At 44.6% G+C, this 24775-nt stretch overlaps 2 protein-coding genes across 6 annotated transcripts in view; one reads left to right on the forward strand and one right to left on the reverse strand.

The window, feature by feature from the left end:
• Window positions 1-24775, forward strand: part of LOC138785906 (hippocampus abundant transcript 1 protein-like) — a 131690-nt gene that overhangs the window by 34142 nt on the left and 72773 nt on the right. The gene's annotated exons all lie outside the window — the stretch shown is intronic.
• CIMAP1D (CIMAP1 family member D) overlaps window positions 21443-24775 on the reverse strand; it is a 32593-nt gene continuing 29260 nt past the window's right edge. For 4 of the 5 annotated variants that reach the window (XR_011362165.1, XR_011362166.1, XR_011362167.1 and 1 more), the window contains exons 7-8: window positions 24193-24319; window positions 21443-22010 (exon numbers count right to left, since the gene is read on the reverse strand). The gene's annotated coding sequence lies outside the window, so the exon portion shown is untranslated. The remainder of the gene's footprint in view (window positions 22011-24192; window positions 24320-24775) is intronic. The other variant, XM_069962374.1, reaches the window with a different exon arrangement.

Genomic DNA, 24775 nt, shown 5'->3' on the forward strand with positions numbered 1-24775 from the left:
GGTACGTCATGGGTCCTTAAGAGGTTAAGGGGTTAATGACCGGCTGAAGCACAATGCAGCTGCTGCCTATCATTAAAGGACAAGTGCCATGAAAAACTTTTTCCCAGTAATTGAAGCACATTACAAAGTTATATAACTCTGTAATATGCTTCAATCACCTATCTGCCTCCCTTCCCTGTCTTTTCCCCCCTCCACCCCCCACCAGAAAGTGTCCTGACTCACACAGACCTGATTACTGTCGTCACCGTCACCAAGCAGCTCCTTCTTGTGAGGATGAGTCATCAGCAGGAGGGCTGCTCTAGGTCCTGTTACAGCAGGCCCCCCTCCCCTCCTTGTCAGGTGACTCTGCTTGCTCAGCTTATCTTCTCTAGTGACATGACTCCTTCTCTGAGTCCACGGCAGCAGGAGAGAGGGTATGAGGGGAGGGGGGAGCTGCCTATGTGCCGGAGTCAGTCGGAGGGAAGATAAGCAAGTGAGATGTGACAAGTGATGGCTTGCAGTTGTTCAGCCAATCGGAGGTGAGCAAGCCTGTCACCTGACAAGGCAGGGGAGGGGGAGGCTATTGTAACAGGAGAAGGAGCTGAGAGAAGAGCTTGGTGACGGTGACGACAGTAATCAGGTCTGTGTGAGTCAGGACACTTCCTGGTGGGGGGTGGAGGGGGGAAAAGACAGGGAAGGGAGGCAGATAGGTGATTGAAGCATATTACAGAGTTATATAACTTTGTAGTGTGCTTCAATTACTGGGAAAAAGTTTTTCATGCCACTTGTCCTTTAAAGGACAACACCAGTTGGTGTCTTAATTTTTTCTTCACTTCCGGGTTTGGCCTTTCCCATGATGCACTTTGTCTCTTGTGATGTGTAACTGACTCTGTACAACTGTTAGATGGCTTACAGCTTGCTCAGCCACTCAGAGTTAAAGAACCTGTGTCATCTGACAAAGGGAGGCTGGCCTAACAGGGCTTAGACCCGCCTCCCTCTTGATGTCATTGTCACAAAATGGCTGCCACAAAACAGCCTGGGGTCAACAGTCATTAGGTAAGAATGAGTTTACTTCACTTCCTGGTGGGGGGTTGAGGGGGGGGGGGGGAGATAGGGAAGGGGGGCAGATGGGTGATTGAAGCATATTACAAAGTTATATAACTTTGTAATGTGTTTCAATTACTGGGAAAAAGCTTTTCACCTGAGTTGTCCTTTAATGGTAAGGTCCTCACCTGCTATGAAGTGAGCTCAGCTCCTGAGCTTGCTTCCTAGCTCTGAAGCACATAATGCCGCATGGGTAGGGAATGGGTCGTCTAGTCACAGACGCCCATGCCGTACCTGAATGGCGTCCGTCGTCTAGGGTTAAATAGTGAAAAACTAAGCCAACAATAGATCTCCAGAGCCTGTCTTGGCTTGGTCACAATAGTAACTAGGGGTCCCAAAAGGGAAAATAAAGCCCTATGTCATGTTCATGCTTAGTCAGACCTTGGCGCGGTCTTTAACTACATGCCTCACCATCCTTGGAACCAGGGGTGTAACTATCACAGTAGCAGTCATAGCAGCTGTCATGGGGCCCGGGGTGTCAGTGGGCCTGGCAGGGCCAACATCAGGACAATCAGAGTCAGATGACAGGGGCTGGACCTGCACTGGTGTCTGTAGCTACCCTCTCCCTCTGTGCTCTACCAGTGCCACTACCTGCTTCTGCCTGTCATGCCGCTCACAGCCCCCATATAGTAAGCTGGATAAGCACCTAGCTTACTATATGGAGACCATGATTGTGACAGGCAGGAGAGAGAAGAGAAGCAAGGCCGCCCCCCCCCCCCCTTTCACCCCTGGGCCCCTCCTCTATCTGAGGAGCTTGGGCTTCTTCCTGCTCCCCCTGATGTTGGAACAGTGGAGGAAGGGTGGCAGAACCTGCTGAGAAGAAAGAGGAGGTACTATTAACAGCCTTGCATCTTCCCTACTTTAAAAGTGAGTGTGCTTCTGTCTGTATATGTGCACTATGTGTGTCTGCCATGAGTCCGTACTGTATATGTGTTTGTCTATGTCATGTGTCTGTGTGTCGTGTCTGTATGTGTGCATATCTGTGTACCTGTGTCATGTGTATGTATATGTGCATATGTGTATCTGTGTCATGTGTCTCTATATGTGCATATGTGTGTATCTGTCATGTGTCTATATATGTGCATATGCATGTACCTATGTAATGTTTTTGGAATGTATATATGCATATGTATGTATTCATGTCATGTTTCTGTACTCTATATGTGCATATGTGTCTGCTTTCCGCTGCTGTCAGTGTTTCCACAATATCCGCTGATGTGCTGCGAGTATAGGCAATGACCGGTCAGCATAGACTCTATACTGTCTATGCTGACTGACCATTTTCTGTGGGAGCAGCATGTCAGTGGATGTTGCGGAAAAACTGATGACAGCGGCAAGCAGACGTCCGGAAACCAGAAGGTGTGGCAAGGGGTGGGCCAAAACAAAAGTTTGCTATGGGCCCCAGTCGTTTCTTCTTACGCCCCTTCTTGGGGCACTGTGCAGGAAGAGCGGTGGCCCCGGTTCTCCCTCAGACACCCCCATCCCCCACAGCAGCATCTTGGTGTAGGGAAGGTGCGGATTTTACTACATGCCTCCCCATCCTCGGGACACTGTGCACAAAGAGTGGTGGCACCGTTCTTCCCTTAGCCCCCCAAATTATTAACCTATGTTTAGGTTAAAGCGGCTCTGTACCCACAATCTGACCCCCCCAAACCACTTGTACCTTCGGGTAGCTGCTTTTAATCCAAGATCTGTCCTGCGGTCCGTTTGGCAGCGGATGCAGTTATTGTCCTAAAAAAATACTTTTAAACTTGGCCGTGCCAAAAGGGAGTATCTGTGCCCTAAGTTTGCACCACCCCTCCATCCCTCCTCCCCACCCTCTTCATCATTAGGAATGCTCCAGGCAGATTGTCTCCTATTCCCCACCTGTGGCAGCCCGGCACATGGGCTGGATCGTAAAAGGGGTAGTGCGGCGCTAAGAAATTATTCACAAAATAACACACATTACAAAGTTATACAACTTTGTAATGTATGTTATGTATGTGAATGGCCCCCTTCCCCGTGTTTCCCGACCCCCGCCCATGGACCCGGAAGTGTAGTGCATTATACATACCTGATTCATGTCGACCCCCGTCCGCCGTCTTCTGACAGTGATGTAATCTTCGGGAGGCCGGCCGACCCGCTCCTGCTGTCCCTCATGCCGGACCCCCTCTGCCGCGTCATAACTGTGCTCAGCCGCGATTGGCTGAGCATAACTGTGCTCAGCCAATCGCGGCTGAGCAGCTGATGACGTGTGCTGCGCCATCAGATGTTCAGCCGCGATTGGCTGAGCATAACTGTGCTCAGCCAATTGTGTCTGAGCATAGTTATGACGCGGCAGAGGGGGGCCGGCATGAGGGACGGCAGGAGCGGGTCGGCTGGCCTCCCGAAGATGACATCTTTGACGGGGACGGTCGACACGGATCAGGTATGTATAATGCATTGCACTTCCGGGTCCACGGGTGGGGGTCGGGGAACATGGGGAAGGGGGCCATTCACATACATAACATACATTACAAAGTTGTATAACATTGTAATGTGTGTTATTTTGTGAATAATTTCTTAGTGCCGCACTACCCCTTTAAGGACCTGTGCAATGTTCAGCATGGAGAAAATGTTCCAGTGGCATTCCTAATGGTGAAGAGGGAGGGGAGGAGGGACGGAGGGGTGGTGCAAAGTTAGGGCACAAATACTCCTGTTTGGCACGGGCTTCAGGTTTAAAAGTATTTTTTATGACAATAACTGCATCACCTGCCGAACGGACCACAGGACAGATCTTGGATTAAAAGCAGTTATCCGAAGGTACAAGCGGTTTGAGGGGGGGGGGGGTCAGATTGTTGGTAGAGTCGCTTTAATCACTTTGCTTCCCCGGAGGAAATGGTTGGGATAGTCATTTCCCTATTACAGGGGGATCCTTAGGCTTGGACCCTAAAAATTCCCCCTGAGGCTGAAGAGTAGTCAAATATAGACATGTTTTTTGAATTGTTTCAATTTTCAATCTACTCACAGTCAGATCATATCGGACTTGCAGAAAACTGTCTTCTCGCCATACGACATATGCCCTATCAAGGATTATATTATTGAATTTGTAAGCATTGCATTACTATGGGATGGTGAAAACCTGCTCTGAAGGCTCAGTTTAAACATAATCTGAGTGATATTGTGAAGGATGCCTGGACAGGTTATCCAGATTCCCCCTCCTTGGAAAAAAAATTGGCCTTGGTGGTTAAAATTGACTCTGTGATCTCTTCTTGATATTCTTCTATTGCTGTGATAATGAACATTTTCAAAAAGTTTCCATATTTCCCTATGCTGTGCATAATTTGGGCAATATAAATTTGTCACCTCAATCACACTTTCCACAGGGTAGGGACTGTCTCTGTGGTTGTCACCTAGGACTGTCCAAGGAAAGTAGGCAAGGACAGTGGGCAGGGACTAGTTCAGGGTTCACCGTCTGTGTCCACCCTGTCTCTTCTCTGGCCGGACTCTACCTGCGGTTGTGACACTCTATTTGAGTGCACACCTTGGGTTATATGTAAGTCAGGAAAAAAAATTACCTGTCATGAAGTCTGGACACAGCGCTTGTAACTCATTTGCAGATGGAAGTTTGGATATCAACACAGACAACCACACTGGGTCAGTAATGTGTGGGACCCCAATCTAAATGTGGGCCGTGTACAGTACCGACCCAGCGTGAATACCCGAACTTCAGAGTACAAATGGAATGCACACTGCGCCACGTCCAGACTTAGCAGACATTTGTTTGACTGTAATATCGGCTGCAGCAACATTATCTAAAGCCCATTCAAATCTGCCGGCCGTATAGGTGTACAGCTACCATGACAGCCACACTGTCAATTATTTCCAGCTGCTGTTTGGAAACAACGGCCATAAATAATTGACAGGTCATTTGATTGATGGACACATTGAGCCGGGACACGCTATTCTGGCCAGACTTCATGTGTTTAGTCTTTTTTTTTCAACCAGCACAAGACTAAAAAGCTTCCTTCAGGAGATTGGACCTGGATTTCTGGTAATTTCAGCTTTGTTTTACTGCATGATAACAAAAAAAAATAATGAATGTAAATTGCAAACTTGCTTTACTTTACATCTACTGTTAATGTAGATTTTGAAAGTTATAACGACAGCGACACTTTAAGTTCAAGAATCTAAAAAAAGATCAATAAAAAAAACTGTACAGGGAGAGCAACTCTTTAGTGAGAAGTCCCACAGTGAACTTTAACTAGTCTTCAGCTACTGAAGGTCCAAAGCATGGGTCTCCAAACTACGGCCCTCCAGCTGTTGCAAAACTACATTTCCCATTATGTCTGGACAGCCAAATCCAAAGCTTTAGCTGTATAGGCATGATGGGAGTTGTGGTTTCGCAACAGCTGGAGGGCTGCAGTTTGGAGACCCATGGTCCAAAGGGTCATAATCCAGTACCAGAAGATGGAAAGAGTACAACAGTCAACAGTCCTGAGAAGGATTCGCCCAAAGTAGGAAATGGTTTAGGTGCCACTCTCAAATCTAGGCCTCTTATTGGAATATGATGTGTGTTTGCCATCACTTTCTGTTAGCTTAGTGGAGGCTTGGTACCAAGCCAGTCTGGCAGTTATATCATAGGTGATTTCAATGTTCTAAGGATAGTAGGTAGTTTCCTCGAAGTTCTTAAGCAAGCTGATTTTTCATTGTGATTTGCCAGTCAATGAAGGGAAATACTTTAGTATACAGTAGGTAACAATGATCACTGTGCCCTGTGCAGTTGGAAGGTGCAACAGAATATGAAAATGTTCTTCTTTAATTTGTCTCAAGAAGAATAGCTTCTTTCTCTTCAGAAAAATGGACCCTATAAATCCTGTCCCTTAGCCTGTTGGAATCAGGGGATTCAGGGTACAAGTACAGTGGTGCCTTGGATTACGAGGATAAGAAACCATTAAAATGCAGACAAATGGTTCCATGACCCAAAACTAATAATATTATATCCGTCCGAAGCCGTGCACGCGCTCCCAGAGATGAGTCTGACACCCATAGAGAATGACGGCTCCCATCATTTTCTATGGGCATCGGACTAATCTCTGGGAGCGCGCACGGCTTCGGACAGAGATATCTCGGCGGTGGGAGCGGGACTTCTCGGAAGCAGTGAGTATATGGGTCTGCACCGGGGGGTCAGCCGGGCTCTGCCCTGGCACGGGGGGTGACAGGTTCCCTTTAAATGCTCCCAGGACAGCAATAAATATTTTAAAGTGGAAGCCTTGTCATGGGCTTCAATCTACATGAACTATATTTATTTATTCAGGTTATCATGGAAAACATGGCACTTCCTGTGTTCTGACAGTTTTTTTTTTTTTTGTTCAAAGAGTCTTAACACAAGAAATCCTATGTTTCCAAGGTCATCTGCCTGTTTACACAGAAAGCAGTCATGTGATTGATGGGGGCATTGAGTTGTGACTCTTTGTACTGGCCAGGACTTGTATTGAGTCACTTTTTTTCAACCAGCAGAAGACTAAAAAGCTTCCTTCAGGAGACTGGGCCTGGTACAAGTAAGTATAGCTTTGTTTTACAGTACAGAACTGAAAAAAAAGAATATATATTGCAAACTTGTTTTATATCACATCTACTGTTGATCTACATTTTGAAAGTTATAATGACAGGTACATTTTAAGTTCTGATATGTAGCACATGTTTATGAAAGCCTGCTGTGAGAGTAGGTTCAAGTGGCAAACTTGTTAAAGAAATGTCAGTGACTGTTCCTTACATACAGTATGAATAAAGCTGTCTAAAATCCACATACATGCTGCAGAAATAGAGCCATTCCCATACATGGATTATCAGTAACTGAAATTTCTATAACAAGTCTGCTGTGATCGTACCCTTCGATTGGCAAGCTGTTTGTGTATTAGTCTCTGTGTTATAGGCGTGGATCTTTATTGATGCCTATGTATCAGTGACTTAATTCTAAGAATATATCTGAATTCCTTTTTTAGAGACATCCTTCTACTTAAAAAAAAATGGACACGCTTTATATGGAGTCCATTAGTTCATAAATAGTTAATAATGATGTAACTCTCCATCATAAATAATGAATTCTGTGGACTTCTAATTAACCCTCCAATTACAGGCACACATCTGTTAACTTTTTGTCAATGCTATTTGAGAAATGCAAAATCCCACAAATGTAGTAATCGTGGAGAAAGAACAAGGCTGTTTTCACTGTTAAGTCTTCATCAGTAAAAAAAAAAAAAGAGGGAAGGCTTGTGGGTTGAGACTTGTAGGTCTCATGCAGGTTCTTATCTCAGTTGTCACTATGGCTTGAGGGTATCCACGACCACAGGGACTCATAAGGGACACACTTTTTGGGGCATTGAACTAATGATAGCACAGGTCTGTGTCAGTGGCATTTTTGGGTGCCATTAATGGTTATGTCCAAGGATGAGGCCACGCACAGTTAGAAACTTGAGCAACTGACAGTTCCTTTACTTAGAGCAGTGGATTTATCCACAAGAAAGGTAAAGTTTTTGCACATAAAAAGCAGCCTTGTGCCTGAAGTATGGTAACCAAGTGTTGACGTTCTATGATACCTTGAGCTTGTCATCTTTACTGTAGCTCTTGGTGTTGTTAGTCTGTGTATGTATGTATGTATGTATGTATGTATGTATGTGTCCTTCTCCCTAGAGCAGGTGTTAGCCACTTGAGTTGAGCTCAGAGGTGGCAAGTTATAGCAGCTTGTCCCACCAGTGCTGCAATTCCCAACAATGGGATGCAGGTCTTAGGGGGTCATGACTTGACAGCCATGTGGTACTAGACCCAAGCAGGGTCTAGTTCACACAGAAAGTCTACTCAGTTGGAATTACGTACATATGGACTGTCTTTTTCCCAAACTGAGCACCACTCTAAATGCTGCTTTTCCCACATTGACTGTATTTGAATCAGCAGTTATTTGCAAGTGTGTAGTTCCAGCGCTAAAATTCTCGCCAGTGGACAAACTATCTATCTGTATCCAACATTGTGTTTGTCTCCATTTATTACATTCACTCTGCTCTTCATTTCCCACCACCTATACATCACTTGGTTTATCTTATTCCTCAGAGACAATTGTTTGCATAAAACTCAGCTAGATTCTGCATAATTCATTTTCTGTACATAAATGGGGAAAGGATTGTGAGTGATGCCAGTGGTGGGGGAAGATGAAAAATAACAGTGTGTGAATAGATTGCTATATAGCTATCAGGGGATAAACAGCTACCAGTAGGTTTGTAAATTGACTAAGATAGCAGTGCTGTAGAGTGGGCTACAATAGAGATTAATGCAAGGAGATGAGCAGAAACAGCAGCAAGAGAACAATCAGTGCTATGTGCTGCATACAGCAGATACACTCAAAAGAAAGATAAATCTAGCTTACATACTGTACTTCATGGAAAATATACAATACTGTTAAAGTGTACCTGTCGCTATAATTTTTACAATTGTCCCATACTTATCAGCTGCTGTATGTCCTGCAGGAAAAGTTGTTTTCTTTTCAGTCTGACACAGTGCTCTCTGCTGACAGGAACTGTCCAGAGCAGGAAAGGTTTTTATGGGAATTTGCTGCTGCTCTGGATGGACAGTTCCTGTCTCGGCCAGAGATGTCAGCAGAGAGCACTGTGTCAGACTGAAAAGAAAACAACTTTTCCTGCAAGACATACAGCAGCTGATAAGTATAGGAAAACCTGAGATTTTTAAATAGAAGTAAATTACAAATCTATATAACTTTCTGAAACCAGTTGATTTGAAAGAAGAAGATTTTCGTTGGATAAGCCCTTTCATTTTTTCCCCGTAATGCTGTAAAACAGTAACAGTTAAAGCAACTCTGTACCCACAATCTGACCCCCCAAACCACTTGTACCTTCGGATAGCTGCTTTTAATCCAAGATCTGTCCTGTGGTCCATTTGGCAGGTGATGCGGTTATTGTCCTAAAAAAAACTACTTTTAAACTTACAGTCTTGTGCCCTAAGGGAGTGGCTTAGAATATCTGCGCCCTAACTTTGCACTACCCCTCTGTCCCTCCTCCCCACCCTTTTCATCAATAGGAATGCCACTGGAACATTTTCTCCATGCTGAACATTTGCACAGGTGTCAATCCAGCCCATGTGCCGGGCTGACACAGCTAACAGATAGTAGGCAATCTGCCTGGAGCATTCCTAATGATGAGGAGGGACAAAGAGGTTGTGCCAGCCTAATGCATACACAATCTAGGCCACTCCCGTAGGGCACGGGGATGCAAGTTTAAAAGTTGTTTTTTAGGACAATAACTGCATCACCTGCCAAACGGACCCCAGGTCCGTCAATCAAATGACTGCCTTCTCTGTGAGTGCAGATGACCAGGACTTCCTCTGTTCAGTTTCTTTTTTTTCAACCAGCACAAGACTAGAAATCTGCCTTCAGGAGACTGGACCTGGATTTCAAGTAAGTACAGCTTTGTTTTGCAGCATGAGAACTAGGGGGAAAAAATTATGTAAATTGCAAACTTGCTTTATATCACATGTATCGTTGATTTTTGAAAGTTATAAAGACAGTGACACTTTAACCCCTTGCCTCTAAAGCCTGTTTTGGCCTTAATGACCAGGCTCATTTTTCAAAATCTGACCTGTCTCACTTTATGCGCTTATAGCTCAGTGATGCTTTAACGTATGCTAGCGATACTGAGATTGTTTTTTCGTCACATATGGCACTTTATATTAGTGGCAAAATGTGGTCACTACTTTGTGTGTTTTTTGTGAAAAACATCAAAATATCATGAAAAATTTGAAAATTTTGCATTTTATGAACTTCTGAAATTCTCTGCTTCTAAAAAAGGAAGTCATAGCACATAAATTAGTTACTAAATCACATTACCAATATGTCCTCTTTATTCTGGCATAATTTGGGAAACATATTTTACTTTTTTAGGGTGTTATGGGGCTTAGAAATTTATTAGCAAATTATCACATTTTGTGAAAGTTTCCAAAACTGATTTTTTTTTTAGGGACCAGTTCTTTTTTTAAGTTGATTTAGGAGGCTTGTATACTGGAAACCCCCATAAGTGACCCCATTTTGGAAAATAGACACCTCAAAGAATTAATCTAGGGGTATAATGAGCATTTTAACCCTACAGGGGCTGGAGGAAAGTGTTCACCATTAGGCCGTAAAAAAATCAAAAATTTTAATTTTCCAATAATATATATGTTTAGATTAAAGTTTCTCCTTTTCAAAAGGAACATGAGAGAATCCGCACCCCAAAATTTGTAACGCAGGTTCTCTTGAGTACAACGGTACCCCATATGTGGGTGTAAACCACTGTATGGGCACACAGCCGGGCTCAGAAGAGAAGGAGCGCCAATTAGCTTTTTTAATGCCGATTTTTTTTCTGAAAAAGTTTCTGAGCGCCAGGTGCGTTTGCAGAGCCCCTGTAGTGTCAGCAGAATAGAATCCCCCCAAAAGTCACCCCATTTTCGAAAGTACACCCCTCAGAGAATTCATCTTGGGGTAGGATGAGCATTTTGACCCCACATGCATTAGAGGAAAGTATTCAAAATTAGACAGTAAAAATGAAAAACACAAATTTTTCCAATAATATGTTTGTTTAGTTTGAAATTTCTCAATTTCACAAGGAAAAAGAGAAAAAAAGTACCCCAAAAATTGTAACGCAGGTTCTCCTGAGTACAACGGTACCCCAAATGGGGGCATAAACCACTGTATGGGCACACAGGAGGGCTCAGAAGGAAGGGAGCGCCAATTAGCATTTTCAGTTCAGATTTTGCTGAAGTAGTTTCTGAGCGCCAGGTGCGTTTGCAGTGCCCCTGCAGTGTCCGCAGAAGAGAAACCCCCCAAATGTCACCCTATTTTGGAAAGTACACCCCTCAAAGAATTCATCTTGGGGTGTGGTGACCATTTTGACCCCATAGGTATTAGAGGAAAGTATTCAAAATAAGACAGTAAAATTGAAAAACTAGAATTTCTCCAATAATATGTTCGTTTAGTTTGAAATTTCTCAATTTCACGAGGAACAGGAGAGAAGCTGCATGCCAAAATCTGTAACGCAGGTTCTCCTGAGTAGAACGGTACCGCATATGTGGGCATAAACCACTGTATGGGCACACAGCCGGGCTCAGAAGGGAAGGAGCGCCAATTAGCATTTTCAGTGCAGATTTTTCTGAAGAAGTTTCTGAGCACCAGGTGCGTTTGCAGTGCCCCTGTAGTGTCAACAGAAGAGGACCCCCCCAAAAGTCACCCCATTTAGGAAAGTACACCCCTCAAAGAATTAATCTTGGGGTGCAGTGAGCGGTTTGACCCCACAGGTATTAGAGGAAACTATTCAAAATAAGACAGTAAAAATGAAAAACTCGAATTTTTCCAATATATGTTCGTTTAGTTTAAAATTTCTCAATTTCACGAGGAATGGGAGAAAAAAGATACCCCAAAATCTGTAACGCAGCTTCTTCTGAGTAGAACGGTACCCCATATGTGGGCATAAACCACTGTATGGGCATACAGCAGGGCTCAGAAGGAAGGGAACGGAAGGGAGTGGTTAGAGGCAGCATGCGGTGGTTATGGGCAACGTGCGGTGGTTATGGGCAACGTGCGGTGATTATGGGCAACATGCGGTGATTACGTGCAATCTGGGGCGGATACGTGCAATCTGGGGCGGATACGGGCAATCTGGGGCGGATATGGGCAACCTGCGGTGGTTACGGGCAACCTGGGGCGGATATGGGCAACCTGCGGTGGTTACGGGTAATTTGGGGGGGTTAGGGGTAATCTGGGAGTAAACTGCAATTATTACTATAATAAAAAGTGTGAGTTTTATTTTTTTGTATGTTTTCACTTTTTGTACTTTATACATAAATTTTCACTGTATTACTATGATTACTGTGATATTTTCTATCACAGTAATCATAGTTCAGTGACAGAGACCAAATTGGTCTCTGTCACTTTAAATTTTCCGAGATAACTGATTGTGGAGCGCATGCGCACTTCAGAATCAGCCTGGACGTCGAGGAGGACGGACCTCCCTGGATCAGGTAATGTATGTGGGGAAGGGGGGGGTGACTGGGGGATGGGGGTGACTGGGGGGGGTGGGGGGCGACTGGGGGGGGGGGCACCGTGACACTTTTTATCCCCTGTCACCAATGATTTATGGTGACAGGGGATAAAAAGTGCTCATCAGCACTGGGAACAGGCGATCGGCGGTATATAGTATATACCGCCGATCGCCTGCTCCGGGACCACACGGAGGGGGGTTCCCGATCACTGCCCCATGCTCTCCGCTACTAATTCATTTCCATCCCTGCGAACAAACATCGTTTGTTCGCAGGGATGGGGGCGGCCATCTTGGATCTGATGGCCGCACGGGTAGGGGGATCTGGGGTCTGATCGGGGGGCTGATCTGGGGTCTGAGGGGACATTTTTCATCTCCCCCCACCGTGGATTCACGGTGGGGGGAGATAAAAGCTATCGGCGGCGCCGGCAATGCCCGATACCGGCGGATCGCCGCTATAACGGTAATAGCGGCGATCCGCCGGTATCAGGGGAAGAGGGGAGGGGGCCGGGGGACACACATTGAGTGGCGGTGGGGGGAGGCAGCGTTCTGCAGCCTCCCCCCGCCGCCCGATCGGCGAGGGACACTGAATCTCCCCATAGACGCTGCGGTCGCATTGACCGCGGCGTTTGTGGGGTTAACTGCCCTGGGGGAGCGCGGCTCCCCTCCGGGCAGAGGCAGCAGGAGGAGGCTGTGTGACACAGCCTCCTCCTGCTGCCCGATCTCACCTAGGGACAGCAGGGGAGGCAGGGAAACCATGACGTTTGGGAAACGTCATGTTGTGGGAAATACCTGCTTTACATGACGTTTCCCAAACGTCATTTTGCGGCAAGGGGTTAAGGGTGGCTTCACACACAGCTTTTGTGTGGCATTTTTCTAATCTTGAGTTTAGGTGTGAATGGCTTTTTTTTTTTTTGCCTTTGCAGTTTTTGAGACAAACAGAAGAAATTACTTAAACTCTATAGGGGAGATTTATTAAGACCGACGTACTCATACACACAAGTCTTAAAGTGACTCTGTACCCACAATCTGACCCCCCCAAACCACTTGTACTTTCGGATAGCTGCTTTTAATCCAAAATCTGTCCTGGGGTCCGCTCGGCAGGTGATGCAGTTATTGTCCTAAAAAAATACTTTTAAACTTGAAGCACGTGCCAAACGGGAGTATCTGTGCCCTAACTTTGCACAACCTCTCTTTCCCTCCTCCCCACCCTCTTCATCATTAGAAATGCTCCAGGCAGTTTGCTTCCTATTCCCCACCTGTGTCAGCCCGGCACATAGGCTGGATCGTTAAGGACCTGTGCAATGTTCAGCATGAAGAAAATGTTTCAGTGGCATTCCTAATGATAAAGAGGGTGGGGAGGAGGGACGGAAGTGTGGTGCAAAGTTAGGGCACAGATACTCCAGTTTGGCACGGGCTTCAAGTTTCAAAGTATTTTTTTAGGACAATAACTGCATCATCTGCCAAACGGACCCCAGGACAGATCTTGGATTAAAAGCAGCTATCTGCAGGTACAAGTGGTTTGGGGGGGTCAGATTGTGGGTACAGAGTCGCTTTAAAGGGGTTATCCAGCGCTACAAAAACATGGCCATTTTCTTCCAGAGACAGACCCACTCTTGTCTCCAGCTTGGGTGGGGTTTTGCTGCTTAGATCCATTGAAGTGAATGGAGCTTAAAGCGACTCTGTACCCACAATCTGTCCCTCCCAAACCACTTGTACCTTCGGATAGCTGCTTTTAATCCAAGATCTGTCCTGGGGTCCGTTCAGCAGGTGATGCAGTTATTGTCCAAAAAAAACCAACTTTTAAACTTGCAGCCCCATGCCCAACGGCCGTGGCTTAGAGTATTTGTGCCCTAACTTTGCACCACCTTTCCGTCCCTCCTCCCCACCCTCTTCATCAATAGGAATGCCCCTAGAAAATTTTCTCCTGTCTGAACATTGCACAGGTGCCTTAACGATCCAGCCCATGTGCCGGTCTGACACAGGTGAGGAATAGGAGACAATCTGCCTGGAGCATTCCTAATGATGAGGAGGGTGGGGAGGAGGGACAGAGAGGTTGCGCCAGCCTAATGTATACCAATATAAGCCCCGGCCGTTGGGCACAGGGCTGCCAGTTTAACCCTTTGAGGACCAGGCCCAAAATGACCCAGTGGACCGCGCAAATTTTGATCTTAGTGCTTTCGTTTTTCCCTCCTCCCCTTCTAAGAGCTCTAGCACTCTCAGTTTTCTATCTACAAGCCATGTAAGTGCTTGTTTTTTACAGGAATAGTTGTACTTTGTAATGGCGTCATTCATTTTACCATAACATGTATGATGGAATTCCAAATATATTATTTATGAAGATATAAATAGGTGAAATCGTAAAAAAGAATGCAATATGGTAACGTTTGGGGGGTTCCTGTGTCTACGTAATGCACTATATGGTAACAGCGACATGACACTATTATTCTATAGGTCCGTCAGAACACAACCATATGCAGGTTACACAGATTCTCTAATGTTATATATGTATTTTTTTTATGAAATCCTTTTTTTGGGCAATTAAATATTAATAAAATGGGCCTATTGTGACGCTTATAACGGTTTTATTTTTTCACCTATGGGGCTGTATGGGGTGTAATTTTTTCTGCCATGATCTCTAGTTTTTATTAATACCATATTTGTGAAGATCGGACGTTTTGATCACTTTTTATTGATTTTTTTTAATATATAATGTAACATAAAATCGGTAATCTGCGCACTTTTTCCCCTCTTTTCGTGTATGCCGTTTACCGATCACATTGACGCTTGTTATATTTTAATAGATCGGACAATTACGCACGCTACGGTTTATCTATTTATTCATTTTTATATGTTTTATTTATATAATGGGAAAGGGGGGTGATTTAGACTTTTATTGGGGGAGGGGTTTTGGGGTAGTGTGTTAGTGTTTTGAACTTTTTTTTTTTTACACTTTTGAAGTCCCTTTGAGGGACTTTTACATACAGTACTTTGATTTTTACACTGACCATTGCTATGCCATAGGCATAGCATTGATCAGTGTTATCGGCGCTCTGCTCATTGAGCCTGCCTGTGCAGGCTCAGTGTAGCAGATCGCCGATCGGACCGCACGGAGGCAGGTGAGAGACCTCCAGCAGTCCGTTTCAACGATCCGGACCCCCGCAGTCACACTGCGGGGGTCCCGATCGGTAAGTGACAGGGGACTCCCCCTGTCACTTACACTTAAACGCTGCGGTCGCGCCGCTATCGCGGCGTTTAAGGGGTTAGTGACACGCAGCAGCGCGATCGCTGCAGCGTGTCATTACCGGTGAGGTCCCGGCTGCTCACTGCAGCCGGCCCCCACCTGCTATGAAGCGCGCTCCGCTCCGGAGCGCGCTTCATAGCGGGAAAAACACCCAGGACGTAAGGTTACGTCATGGGTCGTCTGGGGACAGACTTCCATGACGTAACCCTACGTCCAGGGTCGTCTAGGGGTTAAAAGTTGTTTTTTTGACAATAACTGCATCACCTGCTGAACTGACCCCAGGACAGATCTTGGATTAAAAGCAGATAACTGAAGGTACAAGTGGTTTGGGGGTCAGATTGTGGGTACAGAGTCGCTTTAATTGCAAACAGCACCTGAACTGGAGACAAGAGTCATGTTGTCTCTGAAAGAAAGTGGCCATGTTTTTGTAGCACTGGATAACCCCTTTAAATTAGGCCCTGCCCCAATTACCCCTATGGATTCACCAAGAGGCAAGCACTTCTTAGTGAACCCGGTGGGACCTGCACTTGGCGCAGGCATTGTGCAAAAATTTACACCTATGTTGGGATGAGCGAACTGTTCGGACTTTTGGTCCGAAAGCAGTTCGCTCTCTCGTCATGCCTATAATCCCGGCCGCATAGTTGCACTCCCGGGAATATGCGGCCAGGATATCCCAGGGAATCGATGTTGAAATCCCTGGAATATCCTGGCCGCATATTCCCGGGATCATAACTATGCGGCCGGGATCACAGGCATAAAGAGAGAGCACCAATGCCGTCGGACCAAAAGTTCAACGGTCCCCTCATCTGTATTGAATTTGCCCCTTTTCTGTGGCGTATGCCTGGGGCGCATTTTGATAAGTGTCCCCCTATGGGAGAGACACAACACAGTTTGCTGGAAAAAAAACGCCACACCCTCAGCATGCTGCATTTTGGATAAACTGCCTCGGAGCCAACAAAAATGCCAGAGAGAAGAGAAAAACACCACAGAAAGAAATGTCAAGTATGTATGGCATTTCATAAAACGCCATTGACTCACAGATAATGTCAAATAAATGCCATGGCAATCTGTTTTGCCTCTGTGTGAAACCAGCCTAAAACTAAATAAAGCCAGCTTGCAATTTACATTTATTATTATTTTTAGTTGGAAAACATGGCACTTCCTGTGTTCTGACTAAACACAGGAGTCTAAACTAGGGATGGGCCGAACCTGCCGAGGTTCGGGTTCGTATGAACCCGAACGCTCGGCAGCAGATTCCCGCTGTCTGATACAGCGGGAGGAACGCCTGGAAAACTGGGATACAGCTTATGGCTATGGCTGTATCCTAGTTTTCCAGGCGGTCCTCCCGCTGGATCCGCCCGCTTCACGGAGCTGGCAGACAGCAGGAATCATTACCGAGGGTTTCGGGTTCGTACAAACCCGAACCGAGCTCGGTTCGGACCAACCCTAGTCTAAACACAGGAAGTCCAGTGTTTCACAGGTCATTTGAGGGCAGACTAGATGGACCAAGTGGTCTTTTTCTGCCAGCAATATTCGATGTTTCACAGGGATGGCAGTGTGATGGCATGTGACTGACGGACACATTGAGCTGTGACTCTCCGTACTGGCTGGGACTTAAAGTACTTAGGGGGAGATTTATCAAAGGGTGTAAAATTTAGACTGGTGCAAATTGCCCACAGCAACCAATCACTGCTCAGCTTCCAGCTCTGGTGAAAGAAAAGAGAAGCTGTGATTGGTTGCTGTGGCAAGTTTGCACCAGTCTAAATTTTACACCCTTTGATAAATCTCCCCCTTAGTCTCTTTTTTTTTTAACCAGCACAATACTAAAAAGCTGCCTTCAGGAGACTGGACCTGGACACAAGTTAGTACAGCTTTATTTTACATCTACTGTTAATTTAGACTTAAAAAGTTATAACGACAGGGACACTTTAAGCAACTACTACTCGAACACCCATAGGGCAGGTCCACCTGCTTTGCAGAATATAGAATTGACAGCCCCAAAAACGGTTTCATCTCAACATACAAAATCTTGTCTATACTGTTTAAATCAAGTAATTAGAATAATCCAAGTAGCTAACTGGCAAATCTGTTTTAAATTAAAAGAACTTCTAGAACTAGGCAAAGTTGGAAAAGGTTTTAAGGGTTTGGAAATCTTCCCCTTGTACATTGTTTAATACTATATGTGGAAATGATCATCTTTTTTTTTTTTTTTTCGTCTCGGTGAAGCTGTGTATATCCGCTTTGCGTCCCTCTTCCTCAGTCTCTAGTGACCCGGCTCATCGCACACTGTGCTCTCCGACTTCACCCCACTCTGGTGTATCGATCTCCCGGCCACCGATACGTATCCCACCACGGCAAGCTACCGAAAACACCTCCGGCAGAGCAGCAAGCGAGGATCCCTCTCAACATTGGCGTCCCACGTGGATAAGTTCCGGCCCCAGTCTAACTCCTCATGTCGCAGGGGGAGGCGGGTCCTCGAGAGCGGACGTCAGAGCTCACATCCGCTCACATGATAGGCTTCTAATGATGGGCCTAAGTTGTCTGCCCGGAAATGATCATCTTTATATATATACATCAATATACATCTTAAATTGAACCTGTCATCATTTTCATGTTGCCTGCACCAATAGGGTGGTTCATACCCAGCTGACTTTGATTGATAGATCTCTCCCTATACCCAAAGGCAGTGCCAGTCTCAGGGGTGGGCGCACCACCCCATCATTTAAAAGGGGACCCCAGACCAGCACGAGCATCTCAATGAGCACCGCAACAGTTACATATCAGCAGGTTTCTGTGTTCAGACTGCTCCAATGCTTCGTATGTTCTGCCAAGCTTTGAGATCTGCTTTCTGGTTCCACCATGTACAACAGGAGATATTCCTGATGATTGGAGAACAGCCAGAAATGAAGGATTTAGGATCTGTAAAGTCTGGAGGAAAGAATCATGATTGAAACCTTTAAAGGGAACCTGTTACCACCCGTGCCGGGACAAAGCCCGTATGACCCCCCGCTAGAGACCCTTATACTTACCCTGGAGAACGAAGTCCCGCTCCTGGAGCCGCTCCCGCTGCCGAGATACCACTGTCGTAAGCCAGGTGCGCAAGCATTTGGGATGAGTCCGACGCTCATAGAGAATTACAGCTCCATTCATTCTCTACGGGCATCAGACTTATCTCTGATGCGCGCGCATCGGGCTTCCGATTGTGATATCTCGGCAGCGGGAGCGGCTCCACTTGTACCTTTTAATAGCTGCTTTTAATCCAAGATCTGTCCTGGGGTCCGTTCGGCAGGTGATGCAGTTATTGTCCTAAAAAACAACTTTTAAGCTTGCAGCCCTGTGTCAAACTGCCGTGGCCTAGAGTGTGAGTGCATTAGGCTGGCACAACCTCTCTGTCCCTCCTCATCATTAGGAATGCCCCAGGCAGATTGCCTCCTATTCATCAGCTGTGTGAAGACTGCACATGGGCTGGATCGTTAAGGCACCTGTGCAATGTTCACTGCAAAGGAACAGGAAATATCCTGCCAGAGGCATTCCTAATGATGAAGAGGGCGGGGAGGAGGGACGGAGGGGTGGTGCAAAGTTAGGGCACAGATACTCTAGGCCATGCCAATTTGACACAGGGCTGCAAGTTTAAAAGTTGTTTTTTAGGATAATAACTGCATTATTCCATTGAGGTGAATGAAGCGACGTATAATACTGTACATACCTGTGCATGGTGCTGTTTTTGGAAGAAAGAAGCTATGCTGTGGGTTCTTTTTAAAATCCTGGATAACATCTTTAAAATGCAAGATAAGATACATTGTCCATTGACTAACAGTTGAAAATGCAGGTCCAATCTCTCCCTCTCTAACCTCTCTCCCAAAAATGTACAGCGGTGCCTTGGATTACGAGCATAATTCGTTCAGGGACCGTGCTTGTAATCCAAATCCACTCTTAAATCAAGGCAAATTTTCCCATAAGAAATCATAGAAATACAGACAATTGGTTCCACACCCCAAAAATAGTGATTTATTATTCTGAACAACATGTAGAACAGATGAAACAAACAATGAGAAACAGCTGAATATGTGATATTATAAGTTACTGTACAGTAATGGAGAGGATGGGAAACACAAGGGCAGGCAGAGACTGCAGGGAGCATGAAGGAATGAGCAGTGCAGATGTGGGCACATACATGCAGCGCTCTCTATCCGGGGAGAGAGGGGTTACAGCTATGAGGAGATTACCTCCACAGTCTTGTCCCCTGATGTAAGCCCCAGCCTGAAGTGGATCTGCCATGATTTGGAAGGTAAGCGAGACTTTCTGGGTCAGAGTACAGTGCTGTAGACCACGCAATGCAGACCATGCCCCTCCGCCACTAGGGCTCCAACCCAGTACAGGGAGCTCTTAAACCAAGTCACAATTCTGAAAAACTGTGAGCTCTTAAAGAGAACCAATCACCTAAGATTCACTATCCCTATTATCAAAGGTCCTCTCTCCCTAAGTCTATCTATGAAGATACAGACTGCCTTTGCAGTCTGTATTTTATTCTTTACCTAATTCCTCTTCTTCTGTGCAGTAATGCCGGGCATCGCCATCTTGATGACATCACGCTGGAACGCACCGCTGGAACGCAATTGACGTCATCAAGATGGCGGCGGCCGGCATTAATGCACCGGAACAAAGGAGCAGGTAAAGTATTAGATACAGACTGCAAAGGCAGTCTGTATCTTTATGAAGTCTATTTATGAAGATACAGACTGCATTTGCAGTCTGTATCTTATACTTTACCTGCTCCTTTGTTCCGGTGCATTAATGCCGGCCACCGCCATCTTGATGACGTCACGTGCGTTCCAGCGGTGCGTTCCAGCGTGACGTCAACAAGATGGCGGCGGCCGGCATTACTGCATCGGAACAAAGGAGCAGGTGAAGTATTAGATACAGACTGCAAAGGCAGTCTGTATCTTCATTTTGTCTATTTATAAAGATACAGACTGCCTTTGCAGTCTGTATCTTATACTTTACCTGATCCTCTTGTTCGGTGCAGGAAGGCCGGCGCCGCAATCTTGATTACGCTATTTGCGTTCCACCGCTGGAACGCAAGTGACGTAATCAAGATGGCGGCGCCCGGCCTTCCTGCACCGAACAAGAGGATCAGGTAAAGTATAAGATACAGACTGCAAAGGCAGTCTGTATCTTCATTTTGTCTATTTATGAAGACACAGACTGCCTTTGCAGTCTGTATCTTATACTTTACCTGATCCTCTGGTCCGCTGTAGCATGGTCGGGCGCCGCCATCTTGATTTAGTCTCTTGTGTTCCAGCGGTGGAACGCAAGTGATGTCATCAAGATTGCGGCCCTTGCCGCTCTGCATGACGGGAGCTTCCTGTCTCGCGCCGGCTCTTTTGAAAAGAGTCGGCGCGAGACAGGAAAGTAAAAAGTAAATATTTTAAAAACGCGGCCAAAAAAATAATCAAATATATTTACAAATATTAATAAAATAATTAAATACATCTAATTAGGGGAAAAAAAAATTGATTTTCATCCATGATTGGTTCTCTCTTTAAGCCAAAACGCTCTTAAACCAAGTTAATCTTAAACCAAGGTACCACTGTATTTTTAATCAGTTTTCATCTATCCATGATACCAATTTAGAAACTACATCAACAATACCTATATAGATACATCTGTGGAACAATTCTTTAATTGTGCAACAAATAAAATATCCTATAGATATTTATTATTACTATATTCACATGGACCCATAAAATAAAGCTGACATGATATATAGTCTACTTGGTAATTGGAACAGATTGAGGCTATGTTCACATGACGTGAACCCCCGGCCGTTCCGTGAACGGGTGGTCTTAGCCCGGATCATCCCGGCTGGTACTTAAGTACCGGCCGGGTGATCTTAACGGCCGCGGAGCTCTGATGCGGGCGCATCAGCGTGGGCCCGCATCAGAGCTTCCCATAGGACACAGTGAAGCAAGCGTCGGGAGTCGCTCGCTTCACTGTGTGAACTGACAAGTCTTTCTGACATGTCAGTTTTATCCAGCGCCGCATGGGACCTCGGCCGGAGCGCATACAATGTGTGTACGCTCCGGCCGGGATCCCATTGAACATAAGGCTATATTACACACCGCAAAACTATGGCTGTAGTTTTACGTAGTGTGAACATAGCCTGAAAATGCAAAACACAATGGTGAACTTTATTCATACACTGTATTTCTTATCTTATACTAAATAAAATTTTAAGGGAATGTGCCACTAAATTTTATTTTACTGATTATTGACAGATAAAAAAAACATGTTCTTTTATTGTAGTCTGTTTCTATTTTCTGTAATATTAAAATTTTTCTTCATTGTTATGGGGCTGTCATCTTAACAGCATTAATGACATGCTTTACAGCAAGCCTAATGGAGATAGATGACAATAGACAGATTCTGTCCCCCTGAGATAAATGTGAAACATCACTGAGTGTATTCTGTAACCTTTGAAGAGGTCCTTCTACAGGGAGCTGCTATTGTCTTGTATTGATGCCATCTACATTCTGGTGTCACATGTCATTGCATTGCTGTACAGATCACTTTACAGCAGCCTCCTCTTGTCGCCATAGACACAACAGAAAGTCTCAGCTTAGTTTTAGCCCCAGTGGTGAGAATGAAAACTGCAAAATATCAGGATTATTTATTAATATAGATAGAAAAATGGAAAATTTGAAAAAAATCTTTAAAAATGTTTAACATAAAAAGCAATTTAAACAATCATTTTCATTAAATGAAAGCCATTTTCTAATAACACGTTCCCTTGAAAACACAGCTGCATTCACAAATTGGAGAATTTTATAGCTTTAAGGGAAACTAGTTAGAAGAATTATGTTTTTGAAAATGTCTTGCTTTATGCTGATTTTACACATGTACACAGGTTTTTGGAAACCTGCCATTGCAGTTTTTGAGCCCAAACCAAAAGTGGATTCAAAGTAATGGGTAAAATAAAGGAAGCACTACTATGTCTCCTACCTGCGAGATCCACTCATGGTATTGGCTTAAAAAGTGTAGTTGTAGTTTTCCCAAAAAAACTGCCATGTGTGAAACCAGCATAAATCAATTTGTAAGTTAGGCGGTTTGGTGCATTGTGGGCTAGACTACCGCTCTCAGTTCACTGATCAACCCCACTGACCCCCTCCTATATTTATTACTGCACTCATCACCTCAGAAAGCCAGAGTCTTCTAACCTTCTAACCTTTTCAGCGTATATGCGACTTTTTGATCACTTTTTATTACAATTTTTCTGGATTTGATGTGTCCAAAAATGCGCAATTTTGCACTTTTTTGGAATTTCTTGGCGCTTACACCATTTACCATGCGAGATCAGGAATGTGATAATTTAATAGTTTGAGCGATTACGCACGCGGCGATACCAAACGTGTTTGTTTGTTTATTTATTTATATTTATAAAATGGGAAAAGGGGGACGATTTAGACTTTTATTAGGGAAGGGGACTTGTATATACACAGCATTGATCTCTCATAGAGATCAATGCTGTGTATATACACAGGACTGATCCATTAGATCAGTGATACATTGCTTCTGGCTGCTGCAGCCCAGAGCAATGTATTGGCGAGTCGGGATCAGAGTCATTGCGATGCATGTTGAAAGACAATGAAAGATAACGATCAGCCGACATCGTTCATGCCAGCTCATCGTTGGCTTTTATTACACAAAGCAATTAGCGTCCGTAATGGCAGATAATCATCCAAATACAGCTGATTATCGCTTTATATAATGGGGCCTTAAGTTTGTGTGGGTTGGATCTTCATAATCCCGAACCACTGAACATGATTCACACCTAAAGTAGTTACACCCAGATTTGCAATAAAGTTCCTGTAGGAAGTGTATGTGGAGAGGGGGGCGGTTGTCAGGTGTAACAAGAAAGTAAAAACACTGCTGGAATAAGAGCATCCAAGTTTTTCTTTAAAGCTATGTTTACACACAGTGCTCAGTATTTATTTTCAACCAAAACCAGGAGTGGATTGAAAACACAGAAAATCTATGCTCACACACTTTTGAAATGGAGAGAATGGCCTTTATTTAATGGCAAATAATGGCCGTTATTTCCAAACAACATCAGTTTTCTTTTTAAAAACAGCCATTATTTGCCATTAAATGGCGACCATCCACTACATTTCAACAGTGTGTGGACATACCCTGTGTTTTCAATCGACTCCTGGTTTTGGTTGCAAAATACGAAGTGAAAATACTGTGTGCGAACATTGCCTAAATGTTAATACAGTGAAATCCCTCCCAGAAGACTATTCTACTTTGAGAAAAACATGTTAGCCATGTTTTATAGATTGAGAGGGGAAACTATGCCTGGATGTGTGGAGAGGGAAGCCATGTTAGGCATATTGGCAGTGTTTTTCATCCTGTGGTTCTCCAGCTGTACCTAAAACTTCAATCATGCATTACAAGTCTTTGGTATGCTGGATGGCCACAGATAGAAGTAAATACGAATAGAGTTTAGTCATTAAACTTACATGATGCCCTTAAATTACAAGCCTAGGTAAAGGACAGGACAACGATTGCCAATTGCAGGAAACACAGTACTATATACAATACAACCTGCGCCATTGATGTTTTTTGGAATCTTTCATCGTCTTGTGGTTATTGGTGCAGTGCAAATTTGCTTAAATCGTTAAAGGGAATATCCCAAGATTATTTATAACCTATTTAGTAAAGACAGAGTTCCCTTTCTTGGTATGTTTTGCCCTGTACATGGATCAGCTGTCCATCAGCAGCACTAAACTTCAAAGAAAATAGATTTGCATGTGCACGGTATATTTTACTTACCACAGGAGAGGTCATCATTGGGATTTTGCCCACTTCAACCTGCACAAACTTGAGAATGAGGGTCACTTTCCTCCCCAAGTGAATGGAACAGTAGATTAAGTGTCATGGTCGTTATAACTTTCAAAATCTAAAACAACAGTGATATAAAGCAAGTTTGAAACTTACATTCATTATTTAATTCATTCATTATGCTGTAAAACAAAGCTAAACTTACAAGAAATCCAGGTCCATTCTCCTTAAGGGTGCCTTCACACCTACCGTATCGCAGCAGAAAATCCGCTGCCGATCCGCAGCAGATTTAACTAAATGAATGAACACAGCATCAAATCCGCACTTACAAATCTGCTGCGGATCCGCAGCGGATTTGACAGTGAGTATTTAATGCTGTGTTCATTCATTTAGTTAAATCAGCGGATTTTCTGCTGCGATACGGTAGGTGTGAAGGCACCCTAAGGCAGATTTTCTGACTTGTGCTGGTTGAAAAAAACAGACACAGGAATTCCGGCCAGCACAGTGTGTCCATCAATCACATGACTGCCTTCTCTCTGTGAGCGCTCAGATGGCATGGGATACACAGGACTTC

The sequence above is a fragment of the Dendropsophus ebraccatus genome, chromosome 3 (genome assembly GCF_027789765.1).
Source record: "Dendropsophus ebraccatus isolate aDenEbr1 chromosome 3, aDenEbr1.pat, whole genome shotgun sequence".
Classification (NCBI taxonomy): domain Eukaryota; kingdom Metazoa; phylum Chordata; class Amphibia; order Anura; family Hylidae; genus Dendropsophus; species Dendropsophus ebraccatus.